An 18,161-nucleotide genomic window follows, 5' to 3' on the forward strand; every position below is an offset into this window, starting at 1 on the left:
TTTCGACAGGTCACCCGTCAGTCACCCTAAGGTGAGCGATCGAACATTGACGAAGATGGTTCAAATGGCTCTGAGCACTATGCGACTTAACTTCTGAGATCATCAGTCGCCTAGAACTTAGAACTAATTAAACCTAACTAACCTAAGGACATCACACACACCCATGCCCGAGGCAGGATTCGAACCTGCGACCGTAGCGGTCGCTCGGTGCCAGACTGTAGCGCCTAGAACCGCATGGCCACTCCGGCCAGCTTGACGAAGACTGTTCAGTAATTTACTCATGTCAGCACGCTGTGGAACTGCGTCTGCTGGTCACCGTGGTCATTGGCGTACTCTGCCGTCTTCGTTTAGAGCTAATCGTGAAGAAAGTGGGGTTCCATGTATTATCTAAATGGTGCACATTCAGTGCTCATCAATAGCAGACTTGGTTCTTTGCAAATGACGAGTGCAGCGTCGATGTTCTATGCAGCGTTCTTCCATCATGCACGTACCCTGGCGTATGTAAAATATCCAGTTTCCATCTTTAAGAATACTCATAAGAAATCCATAATTTGTGTCTAATATCTGAAAGACATTCAGAAGCGAGAGAGAGTCATTTGCTGTCGTATTAGTGTATTCTGCATTTTAGTGGTATTTACAGGGTTATTCAAAATGATCTAGGCACTGACAATTGATGTAAAAAATATTTGTATTGAGGTAATGTACAGGGTGTCCCAAAAAGAAAGACCCGATTTTAAATAGAATTATTTATTAGGAAAAAGGGCTTAACACCAAAAAATTGCATACTAAATTACTCAGAAAAGACAGAAGTTTATAAAAATCCATCATAAATGTTCAATATGTCCTCTATTGGCTGCACCGACGACATCTAGGCAATATCCGAATCCGTCCCAAAACTGAGCATAAGGTTTTTCTGTTACTGAAGCTACAGCAGCTGATATTCTGGTTTTTAGTTCATCAATGACACCAGGTAAGGGACGAACGTTTAGCACGAAATCGAATATCAAATGCCCGCCGAACTGCGATCGCTGATTGAGTACGACTAAATTCAATAACACACTACGCCTTCTGTTGCGCGGACGCCATATTGCGCGCGACTGGCTGCACGCTCCAGGTCAGCGCTCGTAGCGACATCTAGCGGATTTTTTCTGAAACTCTAGACCATGCTGATTACATCTAGCGCTGTTTCAGTTACCTAGCGACTTTTGTCTCAATATTGTTGCAAGTTAAAATCTGGTCATTCTTTTTGGGACACCCTGTATTATAGCTATCCAGTCACATTAATGTAACACCCTGTGAACGGCCATAATAACCAACTATTGTAGCACGTAATGCCGCAAGATGTGCAGGAAGAGTCACTGAAGTTCTGGAAGGCACAGACACGCCAGCTGCACCGACAGAGATGTGGAGCCATGCTCGCACCAATGCCGTGGCCTGCTGCGTTTGGTTTCTTGGTTGAGAACTGATGGCGTGAACAGCCCAGTCGAAGTGGTCTCACATGGTTTCCATTGTGTTTACATCCGGAGAGTTTGGCTGCCAGGGCAATACACTAAACTTGTCCTGGTACTCCTGGAATCACGCACGTACACTGCAAGGTGTGTGACATATTATATTGTCCTACTAGTAGATGCCATCGTGCCGAGCGAAAGCGGACTGCATGTAGGGGTGAGAATGGTCCCCAAGGATAGATGCACACTTGTGTTGAATCATCACACAGGAAATGACACGAAAACATTGCTTAGACCATAAAGCTCCCAACTCCGGCCTGGATTCTTCAACGATTGTTGCTGGGTGTGTCCATGAAACTGGATTCATCTGGAAAGGCCACCTGTCCCCACCCCAGTGGACGTCTACTTGCAGTATTGGCGCGTAAATTTCAGCTTTCGCTGCCGATGAACAGCAGTCAGCATGGGTACATGAACCAGGTGCCTGCTGCAGAGGCCCGTGCTCAGCAATGTACGCTGAACTTTCGTTGAGGAGACACTGAGGCAGCCCCTTGGTTCGTCTCGGTGGCCAGCTGCTCAACAGCTGCACGTCTACTTGCCCGTGCACATCTCCACAGACGTCGTTCACCCCTGTCATCTATGGCCTGTGGTGCTACACAGTCGTCTTGGCGCCTGTTTTGGACAGCACCATTTTGCCATTCACGATATAATTTAACCATGGAAGCACACGAGCAGTTTACAAACTTAGCCGATTCGGAAATGCTTCCAACCTTGGCTCGAAAGCCAATGATTATTTCCTTTTGCATCAGAGAAATCGCTCCATATCCGCATTACTACAACGACTGTACTGTTTTCCGTGCCCCTGTACATTCTTTATATACCCTCTGCTGCTAGTGCTGCCACCTACCATCTGCTGTCTGCACACTGACGTCGAACATAGATGGTTATCACTTTAACATAACTGGACCGTGTATGTATGAAAACAGCACCATGGCTACCAAACCAACGGAGAAGGCATTTTGGAAGTTCACGGCGCAACTGCAAGAGGAAAATGATAATCTCTGTTTTTCAACAGGGTGGTACTCCACTGCACCACCCTATGCTTGGAATGGCATTAACACACACAATGGGCTGTGTTTGGGACGATGTCGTGATTGGATAGCATTGGACTGCTGTTAAATGGCGTCGCATTGTATTAGCGATGAATCGAGATTCTGCACTTCCCGGAACGACCATCATTGGCGAGCATGACTGCGACCTTCGGAGATGCCCCTTTCTTCCAATGTTATGAGGCACAACGGTGTTACTTCTGGTGACATTGTTTCGGGTGCCGTCTGTTATGACTTCAGGACGAGCTTGACAATGACTGAGGGAACTCTGACGAAGCAACTATACTTCACGGACAAGCTACATCCTTTTATCTTACTCTCACGTGACAGTATCGTGGTACTATTTTTCAACAGAACAGTGATGGCCATAGACGGCATGCATCTCTATGAACTGTCTGTATGATGTTGAGCTACTATCATGAGCAGCAATATCCTCAGACCTGCCTGCGATAGAATATGTAACCGACTGGCTCAGGTGTCAATTCTGTCCGATTGCCAGTATCCAAGACATAAAGTACCACTTACAATAGTTGTGGGCCGACTTGCCTCAGGATGTCTTTATGACTCCCTTAATCAGTACATGCATCCAAGCTACAGAGCATTCACGTCATACTAACAAATGGGCTCATACTGGCAAGTTCTTTGTCCCTTTGACTCTATATTATAATCACTGAAATAAAACCACACACCTTCTCAAGCTGTGAAGTTTCATTTCGTTTCCTCCTCACCTCCTGAGTGCTTTACTCTTTTTGTCAGGCAGTGCAATTATCATACTAATAAGAGGCGCTTTATGTGTTAAAAATATATCGAGTCTCAACGTGGTAACGATATATTATCATAGGGCTAATACTTCTGACTGTACATACACAGAGTGTTACAAAAAGGTACAGCCAAACTTTCAGGAAACATTCCTCACACACAAATAAAGAAAAGATATGTGGACATGTGTCCGGAAGTGCTTAATTTCCATGTTAGAGCACATTTTAGTTTCGTCAGTATGTACTGTACTTCCTCGATTCACCGCCAGTTGGCCCAATTGAAGGAAGTTAATGACTTCGGTGCTTGTGTTGAGATGCGACTCATTGCTCTAAGTACTAGCATCAAGCACATCAGTACGTAGCATCAATAGGTTAGTGTTCTGCTACCAGTCACGATTTTCTTTATTTTGCTATTCGCACGACGCGTTTCGAGAAATAATAAATGGTTACAATGCTTCCATGGTTGACACAATCTTAGACAAAGTGAAGAGAAACCCAGGTACAAACTGCACCACAGAAGAAAAAGAGAAAAACAAATATATATCTAGCATTCCATACATAGGCAACGTATCACAGAAGATTGCAAATATTTTCAAAAATCACAGAGTAAAAATTGGGTTTTCTACATCCAATAAACTACACCAATAACTAATACATAATATAAAGTGTAATTATGATCCATATTCAGACTCTGGAATATACAAGGTAACATGCCAGGAATGCTCCAAGTTCTACATAGGACAAACAGGCCGAAATATCAACACCAGGTACACAGAGCACATTAGAGCATACACACACAACAAACACACTACATCAGCAATAGCAACACACATACATAATACAGGACACCCATTTGGGAAAATAGAGCAAAATATCAAAGTACTCCACCGACTAAAGGACATAAAATGGATTTGCTTGAAAACTGGAGATACATTCACATTACAGAAAATATGAAGATAAAATATTAAATGAAAAACTTGAAAATGAATCAGTGAATTTCTTCAGATGTTTCGATAATATACTTAAATAAAAATAGTAAAACATAGAAATAAGCACAATTGTAAAATCAGTATAAGTAATTCATGAGCCAAATTGTAAAGGTAAATTAACCTCTGTTCAAAAGCATATCATAATCTGTGGAAGACCTATAATGTTATCTCTGTGAACTACCTATAAGAAGATCTTTGTAACTGTTTTGTTTATATAAGATATTTTCGATGTGTAAAATGTACAAGTTGTGTGTGATGTTAAGTGTGTGAGACTCTCTACACAAATGGACCATTAGAAAACTGTAAGTACAAATTGTTCTCAAACTTTAGCCACTAACCTCACAGAAAGAATTGATACCCAACTAAAAATCGCGTTTCTTATGTATTACAGTAAAAGTCAACAAAAAGAAGCAGACTCACACACACTGACAACATCAAAAGAAATGGCTTAACACACATAAAAAAAACGCACTTGAAAATGGGAATTATTTCTTGAAACGCGTCGTGCGAATAGTAAAATAAAAAAATAAAAAAAGAAAATCGTGACTGGTAGCAGAAGATTTATTTATTTATAAACAAACCTATTGTATCTACAGTCACAGGCTTTCAAAAACCATTTATAATGGATCAAATCAGGTTAGTGTTCATCACGAACGTGGTTTAGCAGTCAGTGCAATGTTTACAAATGCGGAGTTGGCAGATGCCCATTTGATGTATGGATTAGCACGGGGCAGTAGCCGTGGCGCGGTACGTTTGTATCGAGACAGATTTCCAGAACGAAGGTGTCCCGACAGGAAGACGTTCGAAGCAATTGATCGGCGTCTTAGGGAGCACGGAACATATCAGCCTATGACTCGCGACTGGGGAAGACCTAGAACGACGAGGACACCTGCAATGGACGAGGCAATTCTTCGTGCAGTTGACGATAACCCTAACGTCAGCGTCAGAGAAGTTGCTGCTGTACAAGGTAACGTTGACCACCTCACTGTATGGAGAGTGCTACGAGAGAACCAGTTGTTTCCGTACCATGTACAGCGTGTGCAGGCACTATCAACAGCTGATTGGCCTCCTGCGTAATCACCTATTTACTAGACGCGAGATAAATAAATACAGTAATGAGGAATATGCTGCCCGTCACTCCACTGAAAGTATACATATTTCAAGCAGTATTTATCTGCAGAAAAGATTTATTTACGACTGCTATCATTTCTTCCGTTTTCTGAAGATTTACATGTGATCATGCTATAAATTAGTCACAATAAGAAATTATACTGCTATCACCTAAGCTTTCGGAACGATTACGTGTGACAAATATTTTAGGTATATTAATGACAAAAATTCTGTTCTGCGCAACTCAGTACTTAATCCAGAGGTATTTCTTCTCTGTTGAAATTTTTTACTGCTTGGTATTATGATAATGAAACCCGCTATCAGACAATGCATAGACAGTAAAACAGAATTATAAATAAACTGGCGTACAGCTAGGAACACGTACATCAGAGGAGGTAACATTGCTGATCTTATTCGAATAACTTGCGATAATGTAACCAATGATATTTCAACAGATGAACACCTTGACGTTTTCGATGCATAAATGAAACGAGTGATCACTGTGCATGGAAATTTAAACCCTTGGTGGGCATGTCTATCCTATCATGAAACCAAAAGATGTACGCAGAAAGGTAACGCATACCATGAAACCAACGTCGGACGCGACCGATAGCTAAATACAAGGGTTGACTGAAAAGTGATGCTTCCACTTCGTAACTCTTCAACAGTAGGCAGCATTGGTATGCAGCAGGTACTGGCTCTTCTCTACAGCTCCGACTGGCGGGAAGCCTTAGCACTGAACGGTTGTCTTGTTACAATGTAAAATATGGAACCCTGCGCAGACGGTCGATCAATGCGATTTAAGCAACGTGCAGTCATTGAATTCTTGACAGCAGAAGGTGTCACCCCAAAGGAGATTCATCAGAAAACAAAAGCAGTTTATGGTGATTGCGTTTGTGTGAGTACTGTCCGTCGTTGCGCAAGTAAGTTTAAAGATGCTGAGGCGGAAAAATCTGACCTACGTGACAAACAAAGAGTTGGACGTCCTGTGACAGCAACCATCGAGTTTCACAAGCAAAATGTTGACAGCTTGATTCAGGACGATCGTTGTATCGCTCAGAGAGAAATTGCAAGCGCAATCGGCATTTCAGAAGAGCTTGTGGATCACATTATTGCTTTGCTTGGCTATCGGAAGATCTGTGCACGATGGGTACCCGAAATGCTGACTCCTGAAATGAAAGCGCACAGACTTGAAATTTGCCAGGAACTCCTCTCGCGTTACGAGAATGAAGCTGGCGCCTTTCTCCATTCAGTTGTGACAGGATACGAAATGTGGGTACACCATTACGACTGACGAACGTCAGTCTATGGAACATCGACACAAAGACTCGCCCCAGAAAAAGAAATTCAAGACGCAGCATTCAGCTGGAAAAATCATGGCCACAGTGTTCTGGGACGCAGATGGTGTTATCCATGTTTCCTTGATAGTGAAACAACGATAAATTCAGTGTTACATCACAACGCTGCGAACTCTGAAACGACAGCTAACAAGGGTCCGAATGGAAAAAGGAAATGTTTTCCTGCAGCAAGACAATGCCAAGCCACACACTTCACGTGCCACCACAGCAGAACTTCAAAGACAGAATCTCACCACCCTACGGCATCCTCCATATAGTCCAGATTTAGCACCCTCTGACTTCCATCTGTTCCCTATAATGAAAGACGGTCTACGGGGCATCATTATACTTCTGATGAAGACATTGAGAGAACTGTGAGACTGTGGTTGCGGAAACAGAGTGTCGACCCCTCCGTGACGGGTTCAGAAAACTTGTTCATCGTTGGCAGAAATGTATCCTATTGGCTGATGACTATGTGGAAAAGTGAATATTGGTAATTAAATATGACATTCTAAGGATTATTTCTGCCTTTGATTTATTAAAATATTCCCACCCAAACCCAATTAACGAAGGTGGAGGCATTACTTTTCATTCAACCCTAGTATTAACCATAATGCTAACTCCGTCCCCCTGTTGCCTGACCAGGAAGAGAGCAGGATGTCATGTACAGATTACTCATGAGCTCTCGACATTTTTTTAAGGTCACTTGCTACTTTAATCTCTACAGCTTCCATTTTAGCACTACTCCAGTAACTGAAAGTGTATGTCGGAGTCTCTCCGTTGTGCAGCCCTGCGCCAGGTGAGGTGCGTAAGTTTGTGCCATCATAAAGATAAGTTGTTCAGACTGTAATAACCATTAGTTTAGCACAGGTTACTCATTAGGTACTGTATTAGTGTCTTTTTTAAGCTTGCAATGAAAAGTTTCATTTTTCTTTAGACATAATTCCAGAAAATGCAAAAACATCATAAAGTCAGGTGGTAGTCATATTTTTGCTTACGTTCTGGAGCAGCAAACTTAGAGAATCTCGTTTAATTGTTCTATTTTCTTCCCAGCAACTTAAGTACGTGAATCTCTGCATAATTTAGGTAACAGTTCTGTAACGTTGTGCCAATTTTAAATCGTTTGACTCAGACACTTTGCACAGGTACTTTGTTAACATACAGTTATATATGAGCCAAATCTTGGTAAATGTGTTTTCCTGTTTATCGGTAATTTCATTGACTTATTCTTACTAAAGCACTATTTTTATCGTGGGTGAAAGGTGTCTGACTTGCCGTAGAATTGTTAGTTCCGGCGTATGGTGTGATGAATGCTGTAGTTTTTTTTCCCATTGGCGTGACTGTAATGACGTGGGAATTGGGGAAGTAATTGATGCTCGTCAGTGGTTTTGTGGAATGCCTAGTAGGTGGGTGGTGGTGGTTAGTGTTTAACATCCCGTCGACAACGAGGTCATTAGAGACGGAGCGCAAGCTCGGGTTAAGGAAGGATTGGGAAGGAAATCGGCCGTGCCCTTTCAAAGGAACCATCTCGGCACTCGCCTCAAACGATTTAGGGAAATCACGGAAAACCTAAATCAGGATGGCCGGAGACGGGATTGAACCGTCGTCCTCCCGAATGCGAGTCCAGTGTGCTAACCACTGCGCCACCTCGTTTGGTGAAAGATCTGGACAGGTTAAGCCGGCCAGAGTGGCCGAGCGGTTCTAGGCGCTACAGTTTGGAACCACGCGACCGCTACGGTCGCAGGTTCGAATCCTGCCTCGGGCATGGATGTGTGTGATGTCCTTAGGTTAATTAGGTTTAAGTAGTTCTAAGTACTAGTAGACTGATGACCTCAGAAGTTAAGTCCAATAGTGCTCAGAGCCATTCGAGCCATTTTTTTGGACAGGTTAAGGAGGGAGAAGGGTAAAGAGAATTGGAAAGTGGCAACAGGTAACAGTAGGGACAGGCTTACTATTGCATCTGACAGCTTTGTGCCGAACGTGAAAGATAAATTTGACCTGTTGTGTGGGTTAGAAACTGATGAGCCTCCAGCAGATGTAGGCGTAGACAGGGCACAGCAAACATTCAGCAATACACTCCAAATAAGAAAGTAGTGAAATAAGCAAAGAAGAAGGAAGTGTTGTTATTATACAGTTCTCATGCTAGCGATGTAGGCCAAAGCTTGCAAGATAGGTTAGGATCAAACTACCACGTCACCAATTTCTTTAAAGCTAGAGTTGGTGACAGAAGGTTCACGATCACTTTGTAAAGATAATCAAAATATCCACGGGTGTACTGCCGGTCTACAGTGCCCAACGGGCACAATATTTCGGCGATCATACATGTCGCCATCATCAGGTGAACTGACGGACTGAGCTCCTTTGAACGTGCCGGCACGGAGATCCGTACGCTATGGCTGCTCAGAGGGAACTGGGTTCGGCCGCGGCGGCGGTCGATTTAAATACCCTCCGCCCGCGGCGCGCTCCCTCCGCTGTCCGCGTCCCGCCCCACGGTCGCGCGGTGGAACAGATTGCGACGGCGTCTGAGATGACGTCGGTGTGTTGGCTCTGTCCGCCGTTGTCGTCACAACTATACGTTTGCTCGATTTACTCTTGATTAACCCAATCGCTGGTTCCCAAGCCTTGCTAAGATTATAGCCGCAGTCACGGTTTATGAGGTCGTCATTGGTGCGAATTTCGATGGCCTCTCTAACAACGCTGTCCCAGTATCTCGACGTCTGTACCAGAATCCTCGTGCTTTCATACTCCATAGCGTAGTTTTCCGACAAACAATGTTCAGCGGCCGCCGACTTGCTCGGATACGTCAGTCGAGTGTGCCTCTGGTGTTCACGGCATCGATCCTCGACGGTACGCATCGTCTGACCAATATACGACTTGCCACATTGACACGGAATCTGGTACAAGCCGGCCTTCCTCAAACCGAGGTCATCTTTGGCGCTCCCCACCAGTGCACGAGCTTTATTCGGAGGACAAAACACAGTTCCCACCCGGTGTTTCTTCAAAATGCGGGCGATTTTCCCCGAGAGTGCGCCTGTATATGGAATAAAGGCAGTGCCTACCTCCTCCCTCGTGATTTCATCCATCTCCACAGGTTGTGCTGTAGTGGAATCTGCCACTCTGAGTACCCATTCTTTTTTTTTTTTTTCAAAATAGAGTTCTCAGATGTTCCAATTCCTGGGGTAGACACTCTGCGTCAGAGATAGTGCGCGCCCTATGTATTAGAGTTTTAACTAACCCATTCCTCTGCGAAGGGTGGTGGCAGCTGTCTTCGTGCAAATACATATTAGTGTGCGTTGTCTTCCAATACACCCCATGACCTAGGGTGCCGTCAGCCCTTCTCTTCCAGAATGAGATTTTCACCCTGCAGCGGAGTGTGCGCTGATATGAAACTTCCTGGTAGATTAAAACTGTGTGCCCGACAGAGACTCGAACTCGGGATCTTTGCCTTTCGCGGGCAAGTGCTCTACCATCTGAGCTACCGAAGCACGACTCACGCCCGGTACTCACAGCTTTACTTCTGCCACTATCTCGTCTCCTACCTTCCAAACTTTACAGAAGCTCTCCTGCGAACCTTGCAGAACTAGCACTCCTGAAAGAAAGGATATTGCGGAGACATGGCTTAGCCACAGCCTGAGGGAGGTTTCCAGAATGAGATTTTCACTCTGCAGCGGAGTGTGCGCTGATATGAAACTTCCTGGCAGATTAAAACTGTGTGCCCGACAGAGACTCGAACTCGGGACAGAGCCATCACACCAACGTCATCTCAGACGCCGTCGCAATCTGTTCCACCGCGCGACCGTGGCGCGGGGCGCGGACAGCAGAGGAAGCGCGCCGCGGGCGGAGGGTATTTAAATCGGCCGCCGCCGCGACCGAACCCAGTTCCCTCTGAGCAGCCATAGCGTACGGATCTCCGTGCCGGCACGTTCACAGGAGCTCAGTCCGTCAGTTCACCTGACGATGGCGACATGTATGATCGCCGAAATATTGTGCCCATCGGACACTGTAGACCGGCAGTACACCCGTGGACATTTTGATTATCAAATACGCCGGGAGAAACTCAAGAATCACTTTGTAAAGACTTCACCAATGAAGGTTATAGTGGATGGGCCAGATAATAATACAGAGATCCTGGGTGCAGTTTAGAGTGTATAAAATAATAAATGGCTCTGAGCACTATGGGACTCGACATCTTAGGTCATAAGTCCCCTAGAACTTAGAACTACTTAAACCTAACTAACCTAAGGACATCACACACACCCATGCCCGAGGCAGGATTCGAACCTGCGACCGTAGCAGTCCCGCGGTTCCGGACTGCAGCGCCAGAACCGCTAGACCACCGCGGCCGGCGTTTAGAGTGTGACCTGGTAAAGATGGGCGGAGAGGGAGGCTCTCTCATGAGTGACAAAATACCAGCGGTTACAATTGTCAGAGCAGCACCCTCTTTAGAATAGAGAGGACAGAAAGAAATGAAGTTTCAAGGCGGGTTTATGATTGTAGCAAACCTTCAGTTAAAAAAAGCCGATTCCCGGCTGGGTCGGTGAATTTCCTCCGCCCAGGGACTGGGTGTTGTGCTGTCCTCATCATCATCATCATCGACTGCAGGTCGCCGAATTGGCGTCAAATTGAAAGACCGGCACCCGGCGAACGGTCTTCCCGACGGGAGGGGGGCGGGGAATAGATAAAGTTAGTTACTCTGAATCTCTACTGTATCAAAATTAATAAGTTAAATTAATGAACTACTTACTTGCATTTGTGAATTAGAGTCATCTAACCGAGTTGACGTAATCTGCCTCTCTGAACGCCATGTGACCACTGGTATAGATGTGATAAGCGCTACAGGATTCAGATTAGCATCTCATTTTTGTAGATCAGATATTAATTACACAGGAACGCATATTTTCAATAATTTGTCAGCCACCACAAAGGAGCCTAAAGGATTTATTGGTTCTATTCCAGTCAGGAATTTCTTAACAGAACCGACCGATGTTTATACGTTATGAATAATATCAATTAATGCGAGTATCATATACAATCTGACTTGTGTAGAAATCCAGTGCAGTAATACGATGATTGTAAATAAATGTTGTAAAGTGATATTTCTATTTCATGATACATGGCCATAGTAGACCAAGAATTATCGTATGCAGCTTAGCGTATTGGACATTTACATGTTTTGTTACGTGGTATTTATAACCTTTTAAATTAAAATATTTTTGAGGTTTTTTACTTATTCCGCCTCCATGAGGGCCGTTTCCTTTGGAGTCTGTAGAAAGTACATTAGCATTTTTTTTTTCATTGTAAATCCGGGACATAGTCCTCCATAGCGTTTATGGTTTGAGTCAAAAACTCCGTGATTTAAGAAATTTATCGCACATTCGCAAACGAAACACAATTCATCTTGCGGGAAAGGAAATTTACTTTGAAAATAACGCTTCGCAATATTTTTCTGCGACCTGTTAAGTCGCGTATACAATGAATTTGAAACATGTTTTCGGAACATGTTTCTGCGTACTTCATGTGGATACCGTTTCGAAACACGGGATCATCTATCCTTACAATTATCGGCACAGGTCAAAGGAACAGTGTTTCAGGCTAGTTGCCAGTTGTCACCGCTGAACGGCGCTAGTGAATGTCTCATTGTGTCGTCTGCTGTATAGAATTGTATAGAATTTTCGCTTGCTCTATTAAGTTTTTCGGTAACAAACGGAAAGAATTAGGCAGCAGACTGTCCAGCTGATAGCGCTGTACCAGGCTGAGGATTGCTTGCAGTATAGACGACACAATCAGCACAATGACAGCAATAAAAAAACAAGAAGCTCTGCAGAGAATTGCTACTACATTTGGTAGAATAGAGTCAAAATTGTGTAGAAATAAAATAAGGTCACCTATCGCAGCTTTCTTCGACATGTGGCATAAAATTTCCGGAAGTGGGTGAACACTGATTTGAAATATTTCGTTACACAGATGCTCACGTGCACTACTGGCCATTAAAATTGCTACACCAAGGAGAAATGCAGACGATAAACGGGTATTCATTGGACAAATATATTACACTAGAACTGACATGTGATTACATTTTCACGTAATTTGGGTGCATAGATCCTGAGAAATCAGTACCCAGAACAACCACCTCTGGCCGTAATAACGGCCTTGATACGCCTGGGCATTGAGTCAAACACAGCTTGGATGGCGTGTACAGGTACAGCTGCCCATGCAGCTTCAACACGATACCACAGTTCATCAAGAGTAGTGACTGGCGTATTGTGACGAGCCAGTTGCTCGGCCACCATTGACCAGACGTTTTCAGTTGGTGAGAGATCTGGAGAATGTGCTGGCCAGGGCAGCAGTCGAACATTTTCTGTATCCAGAAAGGCCCGTACAGGACCTGCAACATGCGGTCGTGCATTATCCTGCTGAAACGTAGGGTTTCGCAGGGATCGAATGAAGGGTAGAGCCACGGGTCGTAACACGTCTGAAATGTAACGTCCACTGTTCAAAGTGCCGTCAATGCGAACGAGAGATGACCGAGAAGTGTAACCAATGGCACCCCATACCATCACACCGGGTGGTACGCCAGTATGGTGATGACGAATACACGCTTCCAATGTGCGTTCACCGCGATGTCGCCAAACACGGATGCGACCATCATGATGCTGTAAACAGAACCTGGTTTCATCCGAAAAAATGACGTTTTGCCATTCATGCACCCAGGTTCGTCGTTGAGTACGCCATCGCAGGCGCTCCTGTCTGTGATGCAGCGTCAGGGGTAACTGTAGCCATGATCTCCGGGCTGATAGTCCACGCTGCTGCAAACGTCGTCGAACTGTTCGTGCAGATGGTTGTTGTCTTGCAAACGTCCCCGTCTGTTGACTCAGGGATCGAGACGCGGTTGCACGATCCGTTACAGCCATGCAGATAAGATGCCTGTCATCTCGACTGCTAGTGATACGAGGCCGTTGGGATCCGGCAAGGCGTTCCGTATTACCCTCATGAACCCATCGATTCGATATTCTGCTAACAGTCATTGGATCTCGACCAACGCGATCAGCAATGTCGCGATACGATAAACCGCAATCGCGATAGGCTACAATCCGACCTTTATCAATGTCGGAAACGTGATGGTACGCATTTCTCCTCCTTACACGAAGTAACACAACAACGTTTCACAAGGCAAGGCCGGTCAACTGCTGTTTGTGTATGAGAAATCAGTTGGAAACTTTTCTCATGTATGCACGTTTTAGGTGTCGCCACCAGCGTCAACCTTGTGTGAATGCTCTGAAAAGCTAATCATTTGCATATCACAGCATCTTCTCCCTGTCGGTTAAATTTCGCGTCTGTAGCACGTCATCTTCGTGGCGTAGCAATTTTAATGGCCAGTAGTGTATATGCATAAAAGGTCACGCTAATAAAACGTGTAATAATACCAATGACGGAATAGATTTTTAAAGAACTATGTTTTCTTATCCTAAAACTATTAAATCATAAGTGTCACCGTCCCCCCCCCCCAAGGCTAAAAATACAAGTAAATAAATCTTACCGAACAACTAGCAAGAACATTCTCGGGAAAATTTTCTTGGGACTTTATATTGTCTTCACTATCAGTCCCTGCATTTAAGCTTGTAATGTCCTGTGATATCCGTCTGATCCTTAAGCATTTATCCATGATAAACAAAACAAAAATCAATTTTAAATGTGTACCTACCAACACGAAAAAACTTTACAAAAACTAGTTGTTAACGTTATTATAACCATCATTAAATTTTAATAATACTAGCAGTACACGTATAGTAGTACATAGCTCAGTAATTAATCTAATTTTCACCGTGATTTACGCGCCAAATCTTTTGCGTCACGGTCTGGTGATGCAGCAACTGTCATCGTAAACCAATGAAATGAAACAACCAGCAGGGGGCGGGTGGGAGACATCAATTGGACGTCACCAGACGCAGCCTCCTGCCACGCTGCACCCGTGCCGAACACTGGGCTGAATTTTTGGCAGACTACGATCGTAGGTTCTGCTCAACATATTTCTTATCGTATTTCAAAATAATTTTCGTAACTGCGGAATTATTTAGCAGCCTAAAATAATTGAGCGATTCAGTGACAAATGTAATTTTGCGGATCCCTTAGGTTCCGCGGGATCCACTACAGGAATCGCTGATCTAAAAAATTAAACGACAAAAATAAAAACAACGACAATTTTAGGAAATTTTCCTATAAGGACTAAGGTAATCATGAATAACAGATTAATAGAACAGCTGCGCCCCTTCCAGTATCTAGGATGTGACATAAGTTTTGAAGAAGAGAAAGACATAATCAAGAAAATTTACACCTATGTGGCACGATAAGAACATTGAAAGATAAAACTAGAAGAGAAACCCAAACGAAATTTTATAAAGTTACGGCACTACCAACAGTACTATATGGAGCTGGAAGTTGGACATTAAGAGTGAAGGACCTAAAACAATTTGAAACGTCAGAAATGACGGTTCCTTTGAACAGTGAAAGGCTGCAAAAGAGAAGACAGAATAAAAAATAAGAAGATAAGGAAATAATTTAGGATCCAGCCATTAATTCAAAAATGAATATGACGCAAGCAGGTTTGGAAAGAGCATGTATTGCATATGTCACCTCAAAGAACCCTTCGACAAGCAATGGAATACAATCCTGTTGGAAGAGGTTTGAGAAGGCCGAAGAAGAGATGGTGACGTCGGAACACACCATAAGACCCAATCCTGGATCGGAAAAAGACGACGATTAAAAATTCAGTATTTTCTACCAAGTCTCCATTATGGTGGCACGTAGGGTTAGATCGTCTCTGCAGTTGAATGTTTACATGTTCCCCCCAAACAACTTAGAGAACGGAGACGTGCATTGGCAGTGTGACAGCCTTCTCTTTGTGTTGCTTAATAGATGGGTGATGTATGTCAGCAGAAAGCTGTGAACTGTACTGCATACTTACGGTGTCAGCCTGCCAACGAATTTCCCTCTACGCACTAGAGCAGCCCTAACACTTTCTCACAACGAGGCACAGGTTGAGAAATATTCTTTCATACTCTGGGAAGCGTTGCTGGTGTCTTTCCGGTTTGGGTACTTGTTCAGTTCGGAGAAAAGAAGGAAATATCCTGATGTGACTTCTTCGATGAATTTACCTCATATCGCACCTAACACAAGTTACGTACGCCACTGAATGACACGCCGGCTGCTTTTCCGGCTAAAATAAATAATTGTCGCGTGGAACGACCGTGGTGCAAGCGTTTCGATTTGACGCTACTCTCACAACTTGTGTACCAGTTTTGCCGCTTATTACATCAAATAGCTTTTCATTAGACCTCCCAAGGCTGAGTTGAGTCTTTCCATCGCAAAAACAACGGAGGTGATTACCTGGAATCGATCACAGGACTTCGACGTAGGAGCTATCACTGCCAGCTACTAAAACGCGGAGACGACCTTTACTGTAAGAAGCCACGCTATTGAGTCCGGCTTCAAAAATTCCGATAATGCAAAAAAAATGATTAACGAAAGCCCGGAATAAATCTACACTGTCTTTTCTGATAGAGGTGGAGCTACTCCTGCCACTAGAAAGTACGATCTCACCATAGAATCTTATAGAATCTTTCAAATCTGTTGTTGAAAATCTTTTATGTTAGATAGCTTCAGTTACATCATTTAAAATATGTCTCTGACTCGTTATATGGGGGTTTCTTCATTTCCTAATGTCGGACTAGAAACAACTGAGCACATCACTCGGTATGAATAAATGATAGTCGTTCTGGGCGGATCTAGATTCTGTGATATACAGCGCACTTGGCAGTAACCCGTTATCCTAGATGTATAATTCCGATAAATGGCATGCATCGGGTGCCATTGCCATTATGTTGCATTAGCTTAAGAGCGTGTTTTTATGGCTCACTTTATTCATGGCCTGACAACTTTTCTTTAAATCTACGTGGGAGTTCAACTAATGTCTGTAACTCTCGTACAGCGCGAAAGAGAATTTACGGCGCGAACACAAACAGTGCTGAATGGAAGTTGCCTAGGACTGCAGTTCAGTCGAATAATGTTGCAGCAACTGTATGCAGATTTTATTGGAGTGACTGTCAAGTACAAAGAGTAGTGAAGGGGTGTTGGATAAGTTTCATGGCCTGGTTGCTCAGATAATCTGAGTATCCTATCTTATAAGCTAAAAAACGAATGGAACACTTAACCAATGGTAGTTTATATCTACAGAATTCATGCCCACAACAATGCACATTGTTATTAAGTAATTCATTATCTGGCGCACTGTGAGAATGAAGATTTCGGCTGTCAGTCACTGAGGAGCATTTTGAGAAAGCCGTCGGATTCTCTTAATGTATCAGACGTATCCGTCCGTTTCAGGGACACATAAGAGTTAAGTTGATAATGTGTGACGTTCCAGTGCAGCAAATTTCCGCGTAATATATAAATTGATAAAGGTATTTTATCTCTGAAACTATAACACTTATATACTATTGTTTAAATTTAAAGCTACGTAGAAAATAAGGTAGTATCATCTGCATCCAACACCTCATTGTTAATTACTCAGAACGCACAATGAAGTTCGGGCCACTTAGGTTCACCTTCATTTATTACTGGTTTCCCTAGCTATTTATATCTGGCCTTTGAACGAGTCGTCTTCGACCAGATGTCGTGTCGTTTCATAAAAAGGTTATGGCCTTCATAGTCTGCAGCGCTCATTCCACCATATTAGAATATGAAAGAATACTTTTCCATTTCTTCTTATTTTCATTCCAGAGCTAGTGAGTTGGAATCTCCTTCTCTGTAATCAAAGGTACCATTAAAGGGTAATTTCGAAACAATGCAACCAACTCAAATATACCATTAAAGGGTAATTTCGAAACAATGCAACCAACTCAAATATTTTAAGAATTCGCCATGTATATTTTGATCTAAATCGTAGCAACAGCGAGCGTGCTTCTGACTTGCATCTGCTCGAAACGATTGGTACAGTTCCAGAACAGCAAGCTCTAAAACTCTTCGTCTCTTTCGTGAGAAACGAAAATATCTAGGTAGCAAAAGAAATGTGAACGAAAGAATAATATATTTATACGCAGTTGCCAGTTGTGCATTAATGTAAAACAATATTTATCACACGGCAGTTTGAACACCGTCTCCTGGCCATCACTAGCGCCAAAGCCTTCATGGACTGCTAGAAGGGAAACGGTGCACAAGTGACATTTTTGTCACACAAAAAAGGTGTTTCTATACATTATGACAATACTGAGAATTAGCATGACGGGATGGAATCGACTTAATGAGTTAAGCTACCAACAACAAAATTTTGTACTTTCATTTAAATAAGAAAACACAAAACTTGTGGGGCTCGTTCCCCGTGGTGAATGAAATTGATTTGGTTATGTATAATAAAAAA

The sequence above is a fragment of the Schistocerca americana genome, chromosome 1, assembly GCF_021461395.2.
Source record: "Schistocerca americana isolate TAMUIC-IGC-003095 chromosome 1, iqSchAmer2.1, whole genome shotgun sequence".
Classification (NCBI taxonomy): domain Eukaryota; kingdom Metazoa; phylum Arthropoda; class Insecta; order Orthoptera; family Acrididae; genus Schistocerca; species Schistocerca americana.